Here is a 25218-nt window from a genome sequence, read left to right on the forward strand (position 1 = left end):
CATTACATACAGTCGAGAAGAACTACTGAATATAAGATCAGCGTCAACTCACCATCAGTACGACCTAACGACCAAGAATATGTGTTCTGCCTTTCAACCAGGACAACGGAATGGATCCCAGTCGGCGACCCCCCCCCCAAAATAACGACTCCGTAAAAGAGGGAAACGAGGTGGTCTTCTGGTCAGACTCTGGAGACGGGCACATCGTGCACCACTCCCTAGCATTCTTCTCGCCAATGTCCAGTCTCTTGACAACAAGGTTGATGAAATCCAAGCAAGGGTAGCATTCCAGAGGGACATCAGAGACTGTAACGTTCTTTGCTTCACGGAAACATGGCTCACTGGAGAGACGCTATCGGAGGCGGTGCAGCCAGCGGGTTTCTCCACGCATCGCTCCGACAGAAACAAACATCTTTCTGGTAAGAAGAGGGGCGGGGGCGTATGCCTTATGGCTAACGAGATGTGGGGTGATCAAAGAAACATACAGGAACTCAAATCCTTCTGTTCACCTGATTTAGAATTCCTCACAATCAAATGTCGACCGCATTATCTACCAAGAGAATTCTCTTCGATTATAATCACAGCCGTATATATTCCCCCCCAAGCAGACACATCGATGGCTCTGAACGAACTTTATTTGACTCTTTGCAAACTGGAAACCATACATCCTGAGGCTGCATTCATTGTAGCTGGGGATTTTAACAAGGCTAATCTGAAAACAAGACTCCCTTAATTGTATCAGCATATAGATTGCGCAACCAGGGCTGGAAAAACCTTGGATCATTGTTACTCTAACTTCCGCGACGCATATAAGGCCCTGCCCCGCCCTCCTTTCGGAAAAGCTGACCACGACTCCATTTTGTTCATCCCTGCCTACAGGCAGAAACTAAAACAAGAAGCTCCCACGCTGAGGTCTGTCCAACGCTGGTCAGACCAAGCTGATTCCACACTCCAAGACTGCTTCCATCACGTGGACTGGGATATGTTTCGTATTGCGTCAGATAACAACATTGACAAATACGCTGATTCGGTGTGCGAGTTCATTAGAACGTGCGTTGAAGATGTCATTCCCATAGCAACGATTAAAACATTCCCTAACCAGAAACCGTGGATTGATGGCAGCATTCGCGTGAAACTGAAAGCGCGAACCACTGCTTTTAATCAGGGCAAGGTGACTGGTAACATGACCAAACACAAACAGTGCATCTATTCCCTCCGCAAGGCTATCAAACAAGCTAAGTGTCAGTATAGAGACAAAGTAGAATCTCAATTCAACGGCTCAGACACAAGAGGTATGTGGCAGGGTCTACAGTCAATCACGGACTACAAGAAGAAAACCAGCCCAGTCACGGACCAGGATGTCTTGCTCCCAGGCAGACAAAACAGTGCCACTGACACGGCCTGCAACGAAAACATGCAGACTCTCCTTCACTGCAGCCGAGGTGAGTAAAACATTTAAACGTGTTAACCGTCGCAAGGCTGCAGGCCCAGACGGCATCCCCAGCCGCACCCTCAGAGCATGCGCAGACCAGCTGGCTGGTGTGTTTACGGACATATTCAATCAATCCCTATACCAGTCTGCTGTTCCCACATGCTTCAAGAGGGCCACCATTGTTCCTGTTCCCAAGAAAGCTAAGGTAACTGAGCTAAACGACTACCGCCCCGTAGCACTCACTTCCGTCATCATGAAGTGCTTTGAGAGACTAGTTAAGGACCATATCACCTCCACCCTACCTGACACCCTAGACCCACTCCAATTTGCTTACCGCCCACATAGGTCCACAGACGATGCAATCTCAACCACACTGCACACTGCCCTAACCCATCTGGACAAGAGGAATACCTATGTGAGAATGCTGTTCATCGACTACAGCTCGGCATTCAACACCATAGTACCCTCCAAGCTCGTCATCAAGCTCGAGACCCTGGGTCTCGACCCCGCCCTGTGCAACTGGGTACTGGACTTCCTGACGGGCCGCCCCCAGGTGGTGAGGGTAGGCAACAACATTTCCACCCCGCTGATCCTCAACACTGGGGCCCCACAAGGGTGCGTTCTGAGCCCTCTCCTGTACTCCCTGTTCACCCACGACTGCGTGGCCACGCACGCCTCCAACTCAATCATCAAGTTTGTGGACGACACAACAGTGGTAGGCTTGATTACCAACAACGACGAGACGGCCTACAGGGAGGAGGTGAGGGCCCTCGGAATGTGGTGTCAGGAAAATAACCTCACACTCAACGTCAACAAAACTAAGGAGATGATTGTGGACTTCAGGAAACAGCAGAGGGAACACCCCCCTATCCACATCGATGGAACAGTAGTGGAGAGGGTAGTAAGTTTTACGTTCCTCGGCATACACATCACAGACAAACTGAATTGGTCCACTCACACAAACAGCATCGTGAAGAAGGCGCAGCAGCGCCTCTTCAACCTCAGGAGGCTGAAGAAATTCGGCTTGTCACCAAAAGCACTCACAAACTTCTACAGATGCACAATCGAGAGCATCCTGGCGGGCTGTATCACCGCCTGGTACGGCAACTGCTCGGCCCACAACCGTAAGGCTCTCCAGAGGGTAGTGAGGTATGCACAACGCATCACCGGGGGCAAACTACCTGCCCTCCAGGACACCTACACCACCCGATGTTACAGGAAGGCCATAAAGATCATCAAGGACAACAACCACCCGAGCCACTGCCTGTTCACCCCGCTATCATCCAGAAGGCGAGGTCAGTACAGGTGCATCAAAGCTGGGACCGAGAGACTGAAAAACAGCTTCTATCTCAAGGCCATCAGACTGTTAAACAGCCACCACTAACATTGAGTGGCTGCTGCCAACACACTGACACTGACTCAACTCCAGCCACGTTAATAATGGGAATTGATGGGAAATGATGTAAAATATATCACTAGCCACTTTAAACAATGCTACCTAATATAATGTTACATACCCTACATTACTCATCTCATATGCATACGTATATACTGTACTCTATATCATCGACTGCATCCTTATGTAATACATGTATCACTAGCCACTTTAACTATGCCACTTTGTTTACATACTCATCTCATATGTATATACTGTACTCGATACCATCTACTGTATCTTGCCTATGCTGCTCTGTACCATCACTCATTCATATATCTTTATGTACATATTCTTTATCCCCTTACACTGTGTATAAGACAGTAGTTTTGGAATTGTTAGTTAGATTACTTGTTGGTTATTACTGCATTGTCGGAACTAGAAGCACAAGCATTTCGCTACACTCGCATTAACTTCTGCTAACCATGTGTATGTGACAAATAAAATTTGATTTGATTTGATTTGACACACACACACACACACACACACACACACACACACACACGCACACACACACACACACACACACACGCACACACACACACACACACCAGAGAGATAAAGTAGGTTCTTTCCAACAAAGAGGATATCAGCAAAATTGAGGTGCATTGTCCCATGACATGTTGGTTTGTGGAAATGTGTTTGTGGTGACTAATAGTTTTGTTTTGCACAATAGGGAAGTTGAAGCTGAAAAGTGAATGTGCTTTTTGAGGTGGTGAGGGTATGAGTAATGTAATATCTTTATGTTTATGAGTGGATATGTGGGTGTGGTGCATATATGCACGAGCATGTTTATGTTTGCGAGAGATAAAATGGCTCAGTGTGTGTGTGTGTGTGTGTGTGTGTGTGTGTGTGTGTGTGTGTGTGTGTGTGTGTGTGTGTGTGTGTGTGTGTGTGTGTGCGCCATCCCCCGCCTACCCACCAGAACAGAACAGTAATTATCCGAACCCTAGTCTCTGAGTGTCTCTGGACTGGTCCCAGCTGTTCCTTCGGTGCCAGGCCAGTGGTGCCAACCGAGGGCACAGGAGGCCTGGGCATCCCATTACTGCAGCCACGAGCTAATCTCCGTATTAACCAGAAATCATATCTTCATAAACCAGAGCACATATTCTGCAACAACCACAGTTCATCAAAACATCCTCATACACAGCCATATTGGGTTGGTGGGGTTTACATTAAGTGTAGATGTTGATGGCTAAAAGCCAATTCATGGAATTAGTGGAACCTCATGAAGTCTGTTCACTATCATTGCTCAAGAAGGACAGGAGACAAGGAGAGGAAGTCACTTTAGCCCAAGACTGCAACAAGGAAAGATAATACATTCACATGGAGTTAGGTCAAGATATCCCAACCTCCTATCGCCCAATCAGTCTACTGTTGACATCAACATCCACACGAAAAGCTACAGTAGGTTTAGATATGTTTTCCTAGGTAGACTTCTCTAATGGCAGATTTCCCAAAGACTCATTATGGGTGAGTCTGTGTGTGTGCGCATGAACCATAGGGATCTATGACTCAAGACTAGCCTCTCCTCTGTGCTGTTAGAATCACCACTCCTAACAGCCCTCAAGGCTAGCCTCTCCTCTGTCCTGTGAGAATCACCACTCCTAACAGCCCTCAAGGCTAGCCTCTCCTCTGTGCTGTGAGAATCACCACTCCTAACAGCCCTCAAGGCTAGCCTCTCCTCTGTCCTCTGCCCTCAAGGCTGTGTCCTGTGAGAATCACCACTCCTAACAGCCCTCAAGGCTAGCCTCTCCTCTGTGCTGTGAGAATCACCACTCCTAACAGCCCTCAAGGCTAGCCTCTCCTCTGTCCTGTGAGAATCACCACTCCTAACAGCCCTCAAGGCTAGCCTCTCCTCTGTGCTGTGAGAATCACCACTCCTAACAGCCCTCAAGGCTAGCCTCTCCTCTGTCCTGTGAGAATCACCACTCCTAACAGCCCTCAAGGCTAGCCTCTCCTCTGTCCTGTGAGAATCACCACTCCTAACAGCCCTCAAGGCTAGCCTCTCCTCTGTGCTGTGAGAATCACCACTCCTAACAGCCCTCAAGGCTAGCCTCTCCTCTGTGCTGTGAGAATCACCACTCCTAACAGCCCTCAAGGCTAGCCTCTCCTCTGTGCTGTGAGAATCACCACTGTCAAGGCTGCCTGTGCTGTGAGAATCACCACTCCTAACAGCCCTCAAGGCTAGCCTCTCCTCTGTGCTGTGAGAATCACCACAGCCCTCCTAACAGCCCTCAAGGCTAGCCTCTCCTCTGTGCTGTGAGAATCACCACTCCTAACAGCCCTCAAGGCTAGCCTCTCCTCTGTGCTGTGAGAATCACCACTCCTAACAGCCCTCAAGGCTAGCCTCTCCTCTGTGCTGTGAGAATCACCACTCCTAACAGCCCTCAAGGCTAGCCTCTCCTCTGTCCTGTGAGAATCACCACTCCTAACAGCCCTCAAGGCTAGCCTCTCCTCTGTGCTGTGAGAATCACCACTCCTAACAGCCCTCAAGGCTAGCCTCTCCTCTGTGCTGTGAGAATCACCACTCCTAACAGCCCTCAAGGCTAGCCTCTCCTCTGTCCTGTGAGAATCACCACTCCTAACAGCCCTCAAGGCTAGCCTCTCCTCTGTGCTGTGAGAATCACCACTCCTCCAGCCCTCTGTCTCCTCTGTCCTGTGAGAATCACCACTCCTAACAGCCCTCAAGGCTAGCCTCTCCTCTGTGCTGTGAGAATCACCACTCCTAACAGCCCTCAAGGCTAGCCTCTCCTCTGTGCTGTGAGAATCACCACTCCTCGCAGCCCCCAAGGCCAAGTCCTCCTGAGGGTCCATTAGAACAGTATGCCCATTGATCTTGATGCCAGTCCTATGAGAAGCCTTTAGCTCAGCGCTCACTAGTGGCTACTAGGGCACAGAAAATACATAGCTATGGAAGGCCAACTGTAAAAGGCTAGCTCTGTGTGTGTGCGTGCGAGTGTGTGTGCGCGTGTGCATGTGTGTGTGTGTGTGTGCATGCGTGCGTGCGTGCCTATTAAGTAGAGAAAAATAAGAGGGAGAGAAGGAGCGACGGAGAGAGGGACAGAGGGGGAGATAGAGGAAGGGCGAGGCACATGCCAGAGAAAGACAGAGAAAGAGAGAGGAAAAGAGAAGACATGACTTGCACTGTGAGAGTGTGAAGGTGTGTGAAGTGCTCCATGCTGGGAGCCGGGCAATGCTAAATTAGTCCGCTGGGAATTCCACACACCATCTGTGCACATGAGAAAAATAAGAGGAGTTGAAGTGGAGAATGAAGGAACAGTACAAGAAGATATCTGGAAGTTAGATGGAGAGAGAGTGAGGTGAGAAGAGAGGGTGTCACAATATACTGAAGAGGAGCCAGCTACCAAAATCACTTTTTGGTTGAATAATAGTTGAATGCAGTTGAATTGAAACAGATAGTCTATGACTAATAAGCTGTACATCAAGTCATGCAAGAAAACATCATAATTTTTATTGCATCTAACGGTGGACTATCCAAATAAAGTGTTGTCTTTATTTACTCATGCAGCTCCTGAGAATTAGGCCAAAGGTATTTGAGTCACAGCATGGCAGGACTTTGACACAAACACACTCATCAACGTCTCCCCTCCTCCCCTTTCCTCATCCCTCCTTCCCCTCTCTCTTGCTCTCTCTCTCTCTGTAGCCTGAGGGCAGCTCCATAGCTTTAAAATGAACAGTGTAACGCGCTTACAAGGCGTAGACAGACAGGAGCTACAACTGAATGTCTGCTGCCTGCTGAGAAATATATGTCTTGTACACATAACTAATTAGGTACAGTATCACATACAAACCAATACACACATGTTTATACAGACACACATGTTTATACAGACACAGGCACACAGACAGAGACATATAGACAGACAGACAGACAGACAGACAGACAGACAGACAGACAGACAGACAGACAGACAGACAGACAGACAGACAGACAGACAGACAGACAGACAGACAGACAGACAGACAGACAGACAGACAGACAGACAGACAGACAGACAGACAGACAGACAGTGGAAGACAGACAGACAGACAGACAGACAGACAGACAGACAGACAGACAGACAGACAGACAGACAGACAGACAGACAGACAGACAGACAGACAGACAGACAGACACAGACAGACAGACAGACAGACAGACAGACAGACAGCAAATGGAAAGGAGACAGAAAGACATACAAAAGAAGGAGAAGGAAAGAGTTTTTTTAAAGAACAGAAACAGAGGTAAAGAAAGAGCAAACCAAAGAAACAGAAGAGAAGAAGGCCTCCCTCTCTCTCCCATCTCACTTATGGTACCAGGTTAGATATTCTGTAGTGTTGATTGTTGCGTCGTTACTGTAATTAAAGATCTGGGCTCCCTCTCTTCCTGCGGCAGTGAAGCCTGAACTACAGTGAACCGTTACTCGCTGGCATTCACGCTGGGGCTCCCCACTGTTTTTAGGCTAACACTGCCTTAGAAGCCTTAACTCAACAACACATATTAAAAAGTCCTTTATTGTTAACAACCCATTGGAGAAATACACAGAAAACACAGACGCTATGGCAGCACCGCAAGCAACTAGACTGAAACGAGATGGAGGGGACAAACGGCCGAACAAAATGAAGAATAAATGTAAAACGACTATAGCACTGAATGAGAAAAACACCAAGGGCCATTCCTCATTCTTTCGAAGTCTATGAGATCACATATCTAGAGTCTGTTAGGGACATTAACAGATTGCCTTCCAGACAGACAGAGACAGACAGAGACAGACAGACAATATGAAAAGCGTGTTGAGAATAGAGCTTGGGGACAGAAGTTGGGCAGAGTCCATTAACTAGGAAATTGTAATGGAAAATGCAATGGCAGATTTTTCCAATCTCTAACAATGGTTGGGCCCTCCATTTCTCAGTGTCTGTGAGTGCCCATTTAATGTAACTCAAATGGGCTCAAAAACATCAACGTAATATCCTATAGTAGAGACTATAGTAACTTTGGTGATAGTAGTAAGCTGTCTACTGAGAGAGAACGAGAGAGAGAGAGAGAGAGAGAGAGAGAGAGAGAGAGAGAGAGAGAGAGAGAGAGAGAGAGAGAGAGAGAGAGAGAGAGAGAGAGAGAGAGAGACAGACAGACAGACAGACAGACAGACAGACAGACAGACAGACAGACAGACAGACAGACAGACAGACAGACAGACAGACAGACAGAGGAAAAGAAAGTCACAATCAGCCATCTGTTGAAAACAAAGCAATAAAGGTTTTTCAATCTTTCTAAATACAGAATACAGGATTGGCATGATAAAACAGGAAATAACATGATAAGACTAGGTAGAGCTGAAAGAGAGGAGGGGAGAAGAAAATGAGAAATGGACAGAACAAGACATGAAGAGGTCGAATGAGAGAGAAAGGTCGACAAAGCAGTGAGAGACAGATGAAGAAGAGAGAAAGCAAGAGGAAGATGGACAAAGAGCAAAGAGATGGATGGAAAGCAGAGAAGTAGAAGCAAAAAAAAAGAAAGAAAATGTTCTGAGCTAAATTGCAACACACTGATGAACCCAACACCAGTGTAGTGACCTATAATAGTAGGAGTTATCAGCTTCCTATTTAATAAAAGTTAATGGGGAACCAGGGGGCAAAACACCAACAACCCGGCTGCTTTAACAAGCTGAGAGTTTTGGTCTGTTCTCTCTAATGACCTACGCTGGGGGAAAGCTTAGCAGCACTTCAATCCTCCCTCGGGCCCTTTAGACGAGTGTCAAACGGAAGGAGGGAGAGAGATGGAGATGGAGAGGGCTTAGGAAACATGTTTATTTCACTTTTCTAAGATAGAGAGAGAATTATTTTTACTATGTTAATATTGCAAAATGTACCCCTTAATCTTCAAAATACGCTTTGGCAATATGTACATTGTTACATCATGCCAATAAAGCAAATTGAATTGAATCGAGAGAGAGAAAGAAACAGAGAGAGGAGAGAGAAGAGAGGATGAGAGTATACCCCAGAGAAAGGGGTTTAGAAAGGCCAAAACGCTCATTAAAAACCACCCATTATCTGGTATTAAAACCGAGGGGAAACTACTGTAACGTGTAGGCCTGGACATTTGAATAAATGGGCTGGATATTGTTCTTCCTACATTAGCACATTTTACAAGGTTGGGAATAGCCTTATTTAAGATCCTAAATGTCGACTCAGATTGTTTGGGTTGCTGCGGTGTTGGGTTCTGCTTTCGGAGGAATCCTCCATAGACGTGTGGTTATTACATGGATTCCTCAGGTGGATTTGGGACAAGGCTCGTGTCTTAGTGCTCTGAAAATCTTGTCATCCAGCAATTGTTTTTTGCATGCCTGTGTTTTTTTTACACTCCCTTTGTTTACTTATACGTATCGGTTGTGACAAGGACATATTGACAGTTAGCGAGATGTGAAAATGTCTATTCTAGGCTGATTCGACAAAGTCCCAGGCTGACAGTGTATCTGAGTAGTGTGTGTGGGTGTGTGTGTTCTGTCAGCTTGGCCGAGCAGCTATAAAGGTCCAGTTTCCCTGGAAACAAGACCTGGGTCAAATGTTCATTGAACAGACTTGAGTACGTTCAACTGCTGTCATCTACAAAACACTATCACTTGATGAAATACATACAATATTCAACTCAACTACTAATATTGATTTTTCCAGTGAGGGAATTTCTCGGTAAAAGCATAAATTAGGTCCATACACGGGACATCGGGCGTCATTTTGGTTTCTAATGAACTCACAGTGTCTGTCATCACAAGTGCTGTAGCATAACTGAATTCATTTCAGTCTGCAATGTTCCAACAGCTAGTACAGACAGTCTCTCTACTGTCCTAGCAGGTCTCTGGGGCCTACAGTAGGGTTCCTCTAGTCTGGCTCCAGGAAAGGGCAACACGCTGGAGGTGCTATACCTCCAAGACCACAAGCTCCTTCCTCTCCAGTCTACCAGTCAGGACTGCTCACCTCACACAACACACACACACACACACACACACACACACACACACACACACACACACACACACACACACACACACACACACACACACACACACACACACACACACACACACACACACACACACACACACACACACACACACACACACACACACACACACACACACACACACACCTCACACTGCCTCAACTGAATGGAGAAAGAGGGATAGAAAGGGAAACAGAGGGGATAGTGAAGAGGGAGAGAAAAAGAGAGGGCGAACGAGAGATGTTGAGAGAGAGGAGCACTTGTCTGCTCAGAAGCAGAGTTTATAAAAAGCTGTCCTTCCTTGTTCACGGGCCATCAGTCACAAAGGCCTGGTGGCAGTAGGGTGGAGTTGTCCGTACACACTGATCCAAGGCCAGCTTAGTATGTTCACTCCCTTTTGGTCACATCTAAGGATATGGGGAGAGTAATCTGACCCTAGATCTGTGCCTAAGGACAAATTCTACCCAAAGCCCCATGGTGTGGAGGAAATCCACAGCTATTGGCCAGTATGACGGAGAGGAAGGAAATGGGGTGTTCTGATTGGAGTGAGAGTGATCCAGCTGCATCAACACATCAGCTCGCAGTCACACAGTCAATTTGGGTGCTTGTTTTCCTTCTCCCGCTCTCCTCTTGAACCTTGTCTCTTCTCAACTGCACATAGCAACACAATCCCTACTCTGTCTGAAACTCTCTCTCTCTGACTATCCTCTTGAACCTTGTCTTTTCTCAACTGCACATAGCAACACAATCCCTACTCTGTCTGAAACTCTCTCTCTCTGACTATCCTCTTGAACCTTGTCTCTTCTCAACTGCACATAGCAACACAATCCCTACTCTGTCTGAAACTCTCTCTCTCTGACTATCCTCTTGAACCTTGTCTCTTCTCAACTGCACATAGCAACACAATCCCTACTCTGTCTGAAACTCTCTCTCTCTGACTATCCTCTTGAACCTTCTCTCTTCTCAACTGCACATAGCAACACAATCCCTCTCTGAAACCTTATCCTCTTGAACCTTGTCTCTTCTCAACTGCACATAGCAACACAATCCCTACTCTGTCTGAAACTCTCTCTCTCTGACTATCCTCTTGAACCTTGTCTCTTCTCAACTGCACATAGCAACACAATCCCTACTCTGTCTGAAACTCTCTCTCTCTGACTATCCTCTTGAACCTTGTCTCTTCTTGCTCAACACAATCCCTACTCTGTCTGAAACTCTGAACCTTGTATATTCTCAACTGCACACTATCCTCTTGAACCTTGTCTCTTCTCAACTGCACATAGCAACACAATCTCTACTCTGTCTGAAACTCTCTCTCTCTGACTATCCTCTTGAACCTTCTCTCTCTCCTTCATCCTCTATTCCCATGAACCAGCGTCATTTCTCCTGGGTATATCCATTTGAATTCAATCACTTTTTGACAGCACCTGTTTTGATTTTAACGAAACCTTCCATACTTATTTGTACCTTGTAGAAGTGCTCAAAACGTGGCTTTTTGGACCTGAATGCCAAAGCATTCAAGAGATAAAGGTGCTCAAATTTGACCTATTTTGCATACCCCAACATACCTCGAGACAACCATGTTGTCTAACTGTTTTATAATATACAGTGCCTTGTGAAAGTATTCGGCCCCCTTGAACTTTGCGACCTTTTGCCACATTTCAGGCTTCAAACATAAAGATATAAAACTGTATTTTTTTGTGAAGAATCAACAACAAGTGGGACACAATCATGAAGTGGAACAACATTTATTGGATATTTCAAACTTTTTAACAAATCAAAAACTGAAAAATTGGGCGTGCAAAATTATTCAGCCCCCTTAAGTTAATACTTTGTAGCGCCACCTTTTGCTGAGATTACAGCTGTAAGTCGCTTGGGGTATGTCTCTATCAGTTTTGCACATTGAGAGACTGAAATTTTTCCCATTCCTCCTTGCAAAACAGCTCGAGCTCAGTGAGGTTGGATGGAGAGCATTTGTGAACAGCAGTTTTCAGTTCTTTCCACAGATTCTCGATTGGATTCAGGTCTGGACTTTGACTTGGCCATTCTAATACCTGGATATGTTTATTTTTGAACCATTCCATTGTAGATTTTGCTTTATGTTTTGGATCATTGTCTTGTTGGAAGACAAATCTCCGTCCCAGTCTCAGGTCTTTTGCAGACTCCATCAGGTTCTTCCAGAATGGTCCTGTATTTGGCTCCATCCATCTTCCCATCAATTTTAACCATCTTCCCTGTCCCTGCTGAAGAAAAGCAGGCCCAAACCATGATGCTGCCACCACCATGTTTGACAGTGGGGATGGTGTGTTCAGGGTGATGAGCTGTGTTGCTTTTACGCCAAACATAACATTTTGCATTGTTGCCAAAAAGTTCAATTTTGGTTTCATCTGACCAGAGCACCTTCTTCCACATGTTTGGTGTGTCTCCCAGGTGGCTTGTGGCAAACTTTAAACAAACTTTTATGGATATCATTAAGAAATGGCTTTCTTCTTGCCACTCTTCCATAAAGGCCAGATTTGTGCAATATACGACTGATTGTTGTCCTATGGACAGAGCCTCCCACCTCAGCTGTAGATCTCTGCAGTTCATACAGAGTGATCATGGGCCTCTTGGCTGCTTCTCTGATCAGTCTTCTCCTTGTATGAGCTGAAAGTTTAGAGGGACGGCCAGGTCTTTGTAGATTTGCAGTGGTCTGATACTCCTTCCATTTCAATATTATCGCTTGCACAGTGCTCCTTGGGATGTTTAAAGCTTGGGAAATATTTTTGTATCCAAATCCGGCTTTAAACTTCTTCACAACAGTATCTCGGACCTGCCTGGTGTGTTCCTTGTTCTTCATGATGCTCTCTGCGCTTTTAACGGACCTCTGAGACTATCACAGTGCAGGTGCATTTATACAGAGACCTGATTACACACAGGTGGATTGTATTTATCATCATTAGTCATTTAGGTCAACATTGGATCATTCAGAGATCCTCACTGAACTTCTGGAGAGAGTTTGCTGCACTGAAAGTAAAGGGGTTGAATAATTTTGCACGCCCAATTTTTCAGTTTTTGATTTGTTAAAAAAGTTTGAAATATCCAATAAATGTTGTTCCACTTCATGATTGTGTCCCACTTGTTGTTGATTCTTCACAAAAAAATACAGTTTTATATCTTTATGTTTGAAGCCTGAAATGTGGCAAAAGGTCGCAAAGTTCAAGGGGGCCGAATACTTTCGCAAGGCACTGTATATATTATAAAATCATTACAATGTGATTTTTTTCACATTAAACTTCAATTATCAAAAAATGTGAAATCTCCGATTTCTTCTTATTCACATACAGGTGGGCAAAAAAGTATTCAGTCAGCCACAATTGTGCAAGTTCTCCCACTTAAAAAGATGAGAGAGGCCTGTAATTTTCATCATAGGTACACTTCAACTATGACAGACCCCATTTAAAATAATCTGAGGTGCTTGTGTTGTGACCTCCATCTGTTGAGACACACCATGCTCTTGCATACAGGGTGGGTGTAATGTGATGGCTGATAGATGTGCTAAAATGGGAATACAAAATGAAATGTCTACTTTCAAATGGTACCACAAAGATGATTGGAGGTCCACACTTCAGAGAATGTTGACTTGGATGGGAAACATCTGTTGTTTTAAATGATACTGTCAATCCTCCATAGGAAACCTATTGAAATCATAGAGCTATAGATAACACAACAGACCATTCAAGTTGGGATAAATCCATTTGAATTCAATCACTTTTTGACAGTCTCCGTTTTGATTGAACCTTTTTAATCCCTTCAGTCACGATAGTTTCAGTTTTCAATTTTCAGTTATAAGGCTCTAAACATTTTACTGAATGATGTATCAATGCATTCACAGCAAGTATTGAAATAATAAAGTTTCTCAATGAAATATGTGCAGTGTCACATGTTTAGTGTAATTTGTCACATGACCAGAGCTGTTTACTTCCTGGTTGCACCATGAGAAGACGGTGGCTGCATCAAAGCTCCCAAACAAAAGGTAAGTAAAGTATGTTAACATAAAGATGGGACAAGGATTTCTGGTACACGTCATCTTTAAAGTGTCTAGTAATGATATATGGATTTGCAATTACTCAACTTTGTTCAGTATGGTCATACAATGTGTAAACATGTTGACGGCAACAATAGTGACCGGTGGGATAACAGTGCATCTAGGTATACACATACATAGTTCTTGTTCTACCTAACTTTCTACTCTGTTCTTTCTTTTAGTTTCACTTTGAGTCAAGTTCTGGATATGTTGGATCTAGGTGACTGCCCAGACAAGGCATGTAAACATTGCAGTTATCCCTCATAATGAGAAAGATGCTGTCCTCCGTGATTGTGATAGTGACGGGTCAGATGTGGACTATGGACAGGCCATTTGCCAGCCAGGCTGTTGAATGCATATGCTGATCCTATGCAAACAGATCATGACAGGAACAACGTTATCATTGTATACAGCCCAAATGCTGCAGAATGTAGTATACAGCCCAAATGCTGCAGAATCCACCCACCCTAAGAGAGATCACCATTGAAACGTCCAACCTCTACTCCACCCAGACCAAGGACAAGCAACTGTATCTGAGTATGGATGAGCTCCTTACATTCGATGGGATCCTTATCACATCTGGTACAGCTCTGTTCCAAGAAGACACATGTACTGGTCACTTGATCGTGATGTACACAATGAAAGCATTTCAGATGCAATGCGGAGAAATCGCTCTGATTAAATGATGGCCTCAGTTCCTTCGTGACAACCTCTTCACTTCGCTTGCACTCCTCGATGGAATGACAAAAAGAGGATATGGGAGCTCTGGAACGATGAGGCAAAAATCGTCTGTTTGATGTCCCATTCAAGCCACAGAAGGACTTCATCAAGTTACCCTGGGAAACCTCTGAGGTTCTGACCCAAGGAGACAAGTTGCTGGTCCGTTGGAAAGACAATAACATTGTCACAGTGGCAACAAACATGGAGGAGAAATACAGTGAGACCTCTGTCAAGAGATGGAACAAGGAGCGATGTGACTTTGACAAAGTCCCACAACCAAAATGCATCAACCGATACAACGAGCACATGGGTGGTGTTGACCTTCACGACCTACAGGTTTCAAGATACCATAATCCATCAGGTCTAAGAAGTGGTGGTTGCCCCGCTCTGCATGGTCTCTCAACAGCGCACTCGTAAACAGACATTTCTTTTACAGAGACGTTATGGGAGGGACCATCGACCTGCTCACCTTCTCACGGATAGTAGCACAGTCACTGAGCCACAGATGGAGATCTCTACTGACTGCTACTGTTGAAGATCAGGCAAGATATGACAAAACTTCTCACTGGCCAATCATTATATATATATATATATATATTATTTTGTTCAGTGTAGGCCTCAACTTGAATGCATATTCTACAGGCTACCTCTATCCTAAATGTTACCTTTATGTTCAGTGGAAATTAATCACACGACTGCTATACAGTTAGTGAGTGTTGCACTAAAATGTCACAATGACAATGTTAAAAGTGCAAATGTTACAATAAAGTTACAATATTAATGTCTCAATACATGTTGCACTTAACAATGTTGAAATACGTTGATGGTTGTTTTGTTTTTTTGTCTTTGTCTCAGTATTCATATCGGTGTTGTATAAGGGTTTTTGATGGGGGTTTTGTATAAGGGTTTTTGATGGGGGTTTTGTATAAGGGTTTTTGATGGGGGTTTTGTATAAGGTTTTTTGATGGGGTTTTTGTATAAGGGTATTGATAGAATGTGATGGGTAATTCTAGTGGCTATATTGGGGACTGCCAGTGACAGAGTTGTACATGTGTTAATAACTGGGCTGGGATATATACGAATTTTGATGACTGCATAGGAGAAATATGTTAATTCAGGATACATCACATTATCCCAACGGTCACGATTGTGACCGACTATAAAACATACTTTTCCACCCACTTTTCCATGAAAATTTAAAAAATATATTTCAAAAGGTTACTAATGACACATGATTTGGATATTTTCATGTCTGGAAAAAAATTGGGGATTAAATGGATTAAACATATTTTTCCATACATGTTTGCCCATGTAGAGATGCTGTCAAATTTTATTCATATGGCTGTACCCTCCTTTTGAAGAGTCTCTCTCTTTCTCTCAACACCCCTCTCCACTTTGTAGTGCTCTGCCGCAGGGGGATTTTTCCATTCCTTATAGAGCAGTCAAATCACACTGTGTGTGTGAGAGAGAGAGTGTGTACGTTAGCCAAATCCAGAGACCACTACACACCTCACTGAATACTGGGACCATTATCATCAGTCAGAGCAGAGGACAACTGTAGTCGTAGTTCTACTAAACCGCACGCACACGCACACACACACACACACATGGCTTGCCTCTGATGCTAAGCAGGGTTGGTTCTGGTTGGTCCCTGGATGGGAGACCAGATGCTGCTGGAAGTTGAGTTCGAGGGCCAGTAGGAGGCACTCTTTCCTCTGGTCTAAAAAAAAATATCCCAAAGCCACAGGGCAGTGATTGGGGACATTGCCCTTTGTAGGGTGCCGTCTTTCGGATGGGACGTTAAATGGGTAAATCCTGACTCTGTGGTCACTAAAGATCCCATGGCACTTAATGTAAGAGTAGGGGTGTTAACCCCGGTGTCCTGGCAAAGTCCCAATCTGGCCCTCATACCATCATGGCCACCTAATCATCCCCAGATTCCAATTGGCTCATCCATCCCCTCTCCTCTCCCCTTGAACTATTCCCCAAGTTGTTGCTGTAAATGAGAAAGTTAAAACACACATCACTTTCACATCACACCACAGAACAGTATGTAAAGGATGACACATAACATCCCACACAGTTGCTTGAAATAACTTGATGTCTGGTTTAAAGAGGCCAGCTCAGCTTATTTCTTATTTCTTGAGCCCTGGTTTAAAAGCCTAGACAGGCAGTTCAGACTAAGAGAGAGAGAGAGAGAGAGAGACACAGAGAGAGAGAGAGAGAGAGAGAGAGAGAGAGAGAGAGAGAGAGAGAGAGAGAGAGAGAGAGAGAGAGAGAGAGAGAGAGAGAGAGAGAGAGAGAGAGAGAGAGAGAGAGAGACACAGAGACAGAGAGAGAGAGAGAGAGAGAGAGAGAGAGACACAGAGAGAGAGAGAGAGAGAGAGAGAGAGAGAGAGAGAGAGAGAGAGAGAGAGAGAGAGAGAGAGAGAGAGAGAGAGAGAGAGAGAGAGAGAGAGACAGAGAGAGAGAGAGAGAGAGAGAGAGAGAGAGACAGAGAGAGAGAGAGAGAGAGAGAGAGAGAGAGAGAGAGAGAGAGAGAGAGAGAGAGAGAGAGAGAGAGAGAGAGAGAGAGAGAGAGAGAGAGAGAGAGAGAGAGACAGAGAGAGAGAGAGAGAGAGAGAGAGAGAGAGAGAGAGAGAGAGAGAGAGAGAGAGAGAGAGAGAGAGAGAGAGAGAGAGAGAGAGAGAGAGGTCTATCCTCAGGGCTTCAACCCCATTAACTACTCTGACTATGGCAATCAAAATAAACATTCTTCTGCAGCAGCCATGTTATTTTTGGGAAGCACATTTGATTCTGAGTTTGGACATACAGTATAAAGTTTGTATGTGAAAATTACTTCTAAGATGCCTACATTTAGGATGTTACAAACTCTGCTAGCACATGTGCTTGCCTCTGATCCTAAGCAGGGTTGGTCCTGGTTGGTCCCTGGAAAGACTGATCAGAAAACCTGTTTTTTTTTCCCACCAATTTTGACCTTACGCCAATTAATATAAGCAGAGTTGGTTGTTTACATGACTAATGCCATACTGGGCTTACTGCCACAATCAGTTTTATACGTAAGTATTTTAGTGTGCATGTTCGTTGTTTATTAGGCTCGAGACACAGACAGACAGACAGACAGACAGACAGACAGACAGACAGACAGACAGACAGACAGACAGACAGACAGACAGACAGACAGACAGACAGACAGACAGACAGACAGACAGACAGACTTCTGTCTATAGACTATTCTCAATGTTTACTACCAATTTATACAGACCAGAATATAATATAGGATTTCCCACAAATGTCTTGAAATGGATTTTGAATAGTGTGGTGTACAGAGAATGGTGTCACCATACCATTGACAGTAAGCCCTGAATAATATTTCTACTAGTTTTAATTAGCCTGTATACACACACACTAACTCTCTCTCTATCTCCAGATAACTGCAAGTGGCAAGATGTCCTCTAAACTCCAACGCATGTCCTTATTCCCCCCTGCTATCTCCCCTGGTCCCCACCACACTCCCAGATAAAACACTGCAGCACTACGCTCCACAGGAGATATACCTCGTAAACTGAGATGAACATGACCATTACTCTGCAGCCCTCGCCACAACCTAACTCTGTTATTAACACAGTGGGACACAAATGCATTACGTTACCCCTATACACTGATCTTGGGTCAGGTTTCTGGTTAGCCTACTAATGGTTAAGGTCATGATTGGGGGAGGGGAAGCTGATCCTAGACCTGTGATTACCATATCGTCCCACTGGATTTCAATGAGAAAGTGGTGTAGGTTGGGAGTAATAAGGTTACAGGATCATATATATTCTAGGTTTGGAAGTATTCAATGGAAAGTATATACTGTAGGCTCAGGGTTCAAAGGTTAACATGATTAATAACTGTAGGCTCAGGGTTCAAGGGTTAACATTATTCATAGCTGTTGGCTCAGAGTTCAAAGGTTAACATGATTAATAGCTGTAGGGGCTCATGGTTCAAAGGTTAACATTATTCATTGCTGTAGCCTCGGGGTTTAAAGGTTAACATGATTAATAGCTAAAGAGACCACTGAATCTAACTACATGTAGATAGGCCTGCATGTGTATCTTTACCTCTACTTTAAGCACACATTACTGTGTGCCACCTTCCAGGGCATTAAATTAACACCTGCTACCTGCGGGTAAGAATATCTATATCACCAGTCACGTTGGAGGCTGTTCAATTTGCAGGTCTCTACATTGCGAGTATTACGTTCGCATTTGCGGATGTATTTATTTTTAAGTCAAGTATGAGAACATGTGCGAGTTGCAATTCATAGCAGAAAGAAATATGTTTTGTTTCATAGCTGCTAATCACACAAAGCAACACGAATCCTATATCCCACCTCACGCAGCAACACTGCCTGGCAGGTGAGCTGTGCACACTGAGTGATGTGATTCATTTTTGGCCTAATTTACTCAATTCTACAAAGAGAGACTTTGTCCTCCTGTTTTATGGCTATTTACATAGTTTTGTTCACAAGCACGGTTGTTTTTCCATTTTAGTTTGAGTCTGCTGCTTCAACTGATAGAGAAGAGACGCCATCTGCTTCCAGTCACACCCCAAATATCACACACAGACACACTGACATGACTTGAGTGGCCATGTTACCACGGTAACCTCCCGCCCTTAAAGGGGCAGCTAAACCTATTTGTCTCAACTGATATTTTGGTAAAAAGATTCAGGTCACAAAAAATGTAATGAAATGTAGCAATATCAAACATTACTTGTTACTAATACATTTCTTGTGTAAGGGGTCATCAGTTTGTGTTTTGTGTATGTAATTATTATGCCAACCATTTCAGCTCAATCAGTTTCATGGGGATATGCATTTACAGCCTCTTGAGTTATAAAGTGTTGTTTCCAAGTTTGTTCATGCCAACAGTGCTGCTTTGAATGAAGAAGAGGAGGAAATTCGTGCTGCTTTGAGTGCATTTGGTGATATCTGTAGCATTGCCTCTGTATTTAGCCTTTTGGCCACACGGGAGAGAAATGCGGTGGTGTTTCAGTCTTACAGTAATGTTATGTTATACTATTATATTCGCTTCTGTTATGTAGAATACTATCATTGTGTGACCTTGCAGACTTTGATCTAACTTTATTAAACAATCACCATTCACAAGAGCAGCCTGTTCTCTATGTGGAGAGCAGAGACTGTGCGTATGTAGAGAATAAACACATGCGCAGAACATGATCCGCGATACGCACATTTGCAGAAGCTGTGGGCTATTTCGTCTGGGGAAAAGTCGGATCCGCAGCCACTCCGATGTAAGATTGCTATGAGCTATCAATAACAGCTCTCATTGGCTCACAGATTTAGTTTATGGGTCCCTGATTGGCAGTTCATGATACTTCAGCCAATCGCAGGGTTCAAAATGGTAATTTCCTCCATCAGTGCTTATAGGTAAAGCAGGACATGCCAAGAGTGTGCAAAGCTGTCATCAAGGCAAAGGGTGGCAATTTGAAGAATCTCAAATATAAAATATATTTTTATTTGTTTAACACTTTTTTGGTTACTACATGATTCCATATGTGTCACGACTTCTATCGAAGTTGGTCCCTCTCCTTGTTCAGGCGGCGCGTTCGGCGGTCGACGTCACCGGTTTTCTAGCCGCCACCGATCCACTTTTCATTTTCCATTTGTTTTGTCTTCATTGTACACACCTGGTTTCTATTCCCATAATTATATGTTCCTTATTTAACCCTCTGTGTCCCCCATGGTTTTGTACGTGTTTGTTCATTGTAAGTTGGTGTCGTATGTGAGCTTGATTATGTTCCTTCTTGGAATATTTTTTTGAGTAAAGTTACGTTTATTACTCATCTCTGTGTCCTGCGCCTGACACTGCCTTACCTGCTACACCTAGACACCTTACAATGTGTTATTTCATAGTTTTGATAGTACAAATTAAAAATACCCTTGAATGAGTAGGTGATCTAGAACTTTTAACCAGTAGTGTAATTTGCACTGCAAATTGATTAATTGGTTGATAAAACATGTTAATCAAAGTCAATTATAGCTGGGTGGAGTGCTCCATATTTCACTGTCCCTTTACTCCCACATAAGGCTAATACTCTGAAGGGCAGGAGATGACATGGGCATATGCCCATCACTGGGAATGGAGCCATGGGAACAGTGTGGTGCATGCAGGGATGCGCACAAGCACACACACACACACACACACACACACACACAGTACACACACACACACACACACTGACACACACACACACACACACACACACACACACACACACACACACACACACACACACACACACACACACACACACACACTAGTATACTAGCAATAAATCTGAACACACACACACACACACACACACACACACACACACACACACACACACACACACACACACACACACACACACACACACACACACACACACACACACACACACACACACACAAGTATACTAGCAATAAACCTGAGCACACACACACACACTAGTATACTAGCAATAAATCTGAGCACACACACACACACATGACATAACGACTTTAGAGAAACTGCTGCTAAAAGGTCCAATACATCATAACCAGGAAGAGAGAAAGAAAGACAGGAAGTGATAGGGTGACACACAAAGAAATAGAGCGAGTGTAGCCTGTGTCACTACCTGAGACTCCAGGTAAGTTCATTTTTGGACTTCTGTTAATGGAGTTAGACTCTCGTTAGAGTGACTCTGTATCAGCCTTGTGACTGCGCTCGTTAACTCTGCTTTACAAACGTCCCATTGAGAATGACCTGGGCTTTGACATGTTAATGCATGTCAACAGAGTGAGTTAACCATTGACAAATCACATGGGCTGTCTGTTGGTCGTCTGGGAATGTGTGAAACATCCGTAGAGGACAACCCAGAAACAGTAATACCTCGTTATTGAACTCAAACTGGGTTTATGCGGAACAAATATTTGTTTCCTTAAGTGTGAGGCTATACGGCTCTGTTCAAACTGCCCTTGACCCAATCTCTTCAAGTTAATAAATCACCTGTATAATGTAACGCAAACAAGTCACAGATATCCCCAGATCTAAAGAAACAAGACTAACAATGTTGTACTCCTTTTTCAGAAAACTAATTACGTGAATGTGGAACTGCTGAAGGAAATATATATCTAGATATGATCTAAGCCAGTGCAAACAACGGGACTCTGTCAATGCACTCAACTGTGGTTTATGGAAAAATGGAAAGAGGGAGGGGAGGGGGGGGTTGGAGAGGGGCAACAATCTAGCTTTGTGCAGTATAATGACTCTCGGTTCTTCTTTCAAATCATTAGTCTCCTTCCCTGTTGTCGCTCCCCTGAACTGAATGAAGGAGAAATGAAAGGATGTAAATGGATTATTAGAGTCCCTTTACGAGGCAGTCAACTTTGAGGCAGTCAACTACGAGGCAGTCAGGGTTGATGTGTTGACACCGCTGGATAAATAAATCCTATTCTCTAGATAGGGTCATGAAGGGAACCTATTGCCTACAGCAAATGGTGTCTTACTGGTTAGTTAACAGCTTTTGATTGATATAGCTTGGAATAAAGTAAACAAGAAACATAACATTTGTCTTACTAACGATATGGCAACTTTAAGGTCAAACAGATTGATCTCAGTAGAATACAGACAGCTGTCACATAGGTAACACAGCAACACAGGTAGAAACGTAGTTGAGACATTAAAGGTAGTCTAGGAGCTCTGTTCTTTCCTCTCCTGTCCTCAGAACAGTTGGTCTCTAATGTACAACTCAAGTGCTGTTCCCTCCAGGCCATGAGAGAATGAAAACAATGTTGACTTGGTCAATGACAGGTCCAGACTGTTCAGGGTCAAAGGTCCAAATAATGCTTTCTGTCTCTATAGACATGACAAACAGCATGTTGTTATTACGAAGGATTTGTGAGCGGCAAAGACTGTATGTGTGTGAGCGAGAGAGATAGAAGGAGAAACAGAGAGCGAGAGAGATAGAAAGAGAGAGATAGTGTGCGGGAACCACAGATGGCCGGTGGCAGGAAGCGCTGCGCTTCCCTGCACACGGCAGTAGGCAGGTAGCAAAAACCCAGTTCCCCCATTGCCTCGTGGGAGTTGATCTGTGTTCTGTGGGACCCGTCTGGCGTGGGGCCTGGATGTAGTGTAGCATTACCGCGGTGAAACACCATTTCAATACCACAGCGTAATTACCAACATACCACCTTAGCACTCCCCTCCCGTCCCAACCTTTTTCATTTCCTTCTTTTCTACTTCGGCATAGGGCCGATGTTTTGTCCTTTTCAAGTATTCCTGAGAGAGAGAGCAACAGAGACACAGAGACAGGCAGAAAAAAGAAGGGAGGGCAGAGAAAAATGCTGGTTATTTTTACGGCTCATTGCCTAGGAACGGCTGAGTAGGATTCTGCCTAGTGACTCACGGTAGAAAAATATTGAGGGATTGCGGTCTGATTTCTGTCTCGGAGGACTAAGCCTTCCCAGACTGCTTTGCTTTCTTTTACTACTGTTCAGGGGCCTGTTGTGAGGGAGATTGGTAGGACATTGTTGCTCCCAGACGCTGATCTAAGGACAGTTTTGTGTTTTACTCCATAATGGTTAAGGTACAGACTTTGGGAGGGTACTGATCCTAGATCTGTGTGTATGAGTAATGACTGACTAGAGTGGGAGGGGCTGGAAGGGTTTTGTGGGGTCTACAACCCTCCACTCCATCCCTCTACCCCTCCACCCCTCTGTCCCCCACACAGACCATGGAAAACCCATTTAGAAACCAAATCTCATAATCAGGCATTCCCTCCCTCCCTTCCTCCCTCCCTCCCTCACTCTCTCCCCTTCTTTCTCCCTTTCCCCCACTTTCCACTCCCTCATCCCTCCATACCCATCCCTCTCTAATCAATCCATTCTCTGTCATTTTTTCTCCTCTTCTCTCAATCACTTCGGTTCTTCCAAATCTCATAATCAGGCTTTCTCTCCCTCCTTTTCTCCCTCACTCACTCACTATTTCCCCTTCTTTCTCCCTTTCCCCCCACTTTTCACTCCCTCATCCCTCCACACCCCTCTCTGATCAATCCATTCTCTCATTTTTCTCCTCTTCTCTCAATCACTTCTGTTCTTCCTCTTAACTATTGGTCCCTCCCTCAGTTAAATGAGATGAAATGTAATTTCCTTTAGGGTCCAGGGCTAATACACGCGTACGGGCGCGACCCATCGACACAAATTAGAGAAGACAGAGGCAGGCTGCACTACATAAAAAGTAGACAGTTAACAAGGTTATTGGAGCAGCAATTAGAGCTTCAATAAGCAGAAGGGCTTTGACAATGGCCTGTCTCTTCAGCTGTGGAAGATCCCACTTGTGGTTGGACAAAACGAGGAGTGAGTTTGCTAGCTATCTTCCTCGGGTTTTGAGTAGCCCTCTCTCCCTCCCTCTCTCTGTCTCTCTTCCTCCCTCTCACTCGCTCTCCTCCTCTCCCTCTCACTCGCTCTCCTCCTCTCCCTCTCTCAAATTGCTTTAATGGCATGAAATACAATTTGTAGATATTGCCAAAGCAGTATAGTGGTACAGCATTTCAGTAAATACAGTACAATGCAACGAGGATAATGAAATCCAATTCATTTCAGTAAATACAGTACAATGCAATGAGGATAATGAAATCCAGTTCATTTCATTAAATACAGTACAATGCAACGAGGATAATGAAATCCAGTTCATTTCAGTAAATACAGTACAATGCAATGAGGATAATGAAATCCAGTTAATTTCATTAAATACAGTACAATGCAATGAGGATAATGAAATCCAGTTCATTTCAGTAAATACAGTACAATGCAATGAGGATAATGAAATCCAGTTCATTTCAGTAAATACAGTACAATGCAATGAGGATAATGAAATCCAGTTCATTTCAGTAGTAATAATAATAATGGTACATATAATCATGTATACAGGTACAACACTACTGCTGTTGTATTGTGTAATCTTCGGTCAATACATTTAATTACATAAAAATAAGATCCTAAAAATAGGAATAAATAATGGCTAATAAATAAACAACAAACTGTACATGGATGATGGTTCCACTATGTATTACTGTCAGTTACATACGATGTAAATGTTTCAGAGCATGAATAGTCATGTGATGTCCCTCAGGCTATGGCAATCATACACATATCGGGTAGTAATATTTAAGCTGTCTCCCTCATTAGTAAATGCACAGAAGTTTGGAGTTGACTGATCTTCTTGAAGAAAAATATGATCTCTTTTGGGAGTATTTCTCACAGTAGAGGTCTTTATCTCCCCTGTCGTGCAGTGACCACATAGACACTCCTCTTTGGGTAGCCATGTCTTTTTGTGTCTCTATAGCCAACTGATGGTCTCTGAGCATGTATTTGGTCAGGATCAATCTCTGTTTTGTATTTCTGACAGAGTAGAGATATTCTGCCAATTTTTTACTCTCTTTTGAGGGCCAAATTGCAATTTAGTTTTTTATCTGTTTTTGTTTAATTTTCCCAATTTGTCAAATATGAGGTTTTAATTTCTGTAACAATTCCATTG

General features: G+C 44.0%; 1 protein-coding gene and 1 long non-coding RNA gene across 2 annotated transcripts in view; both read right to left on the bottom strand.

The window, feature by feature from the left end:
• The window catches only part of LOC118379263 (alpha-1,3-mannosyl-glycoprotein 4-beta-N-acetylglucosaminyltransferase B), a 188417-nt gene that overhangs the window by 113603 nt on the left and 49596 nt on the right, over positions 1-25218 (bottom strand). The window lies entirely within an intron of this gene.
• LOC127925856 (uncharacterized) lies at positions 10162-11029 on the bottom strand. Its single transcript, XR_008122575.1, has 3 exons — positions 10882-11029; positions 10662-10819; positions 10162-10582 (listed from the first exon to the last, which is right to left on the bottom strand). It is a non-coding gene; the product is annotated as an uncharacterized LOC127925856 (long non-coding RNA).

This window comes from Oncorhynchus keta, chromosome 4, assembly GCF_023373465.1.
Source record: "Oncorhynchus keta strain PuntledgeMale-10-30-2019 chromosome 4, Oket_V2, whole genome shotgun sequence".
NCBI classification, from domain to species: Eukaryota; Metazoa; Chordata; class Actinopteri; order Salmoniformes; family Salmonidae; genus Oncorhynchus; species Oncorhynchus keta.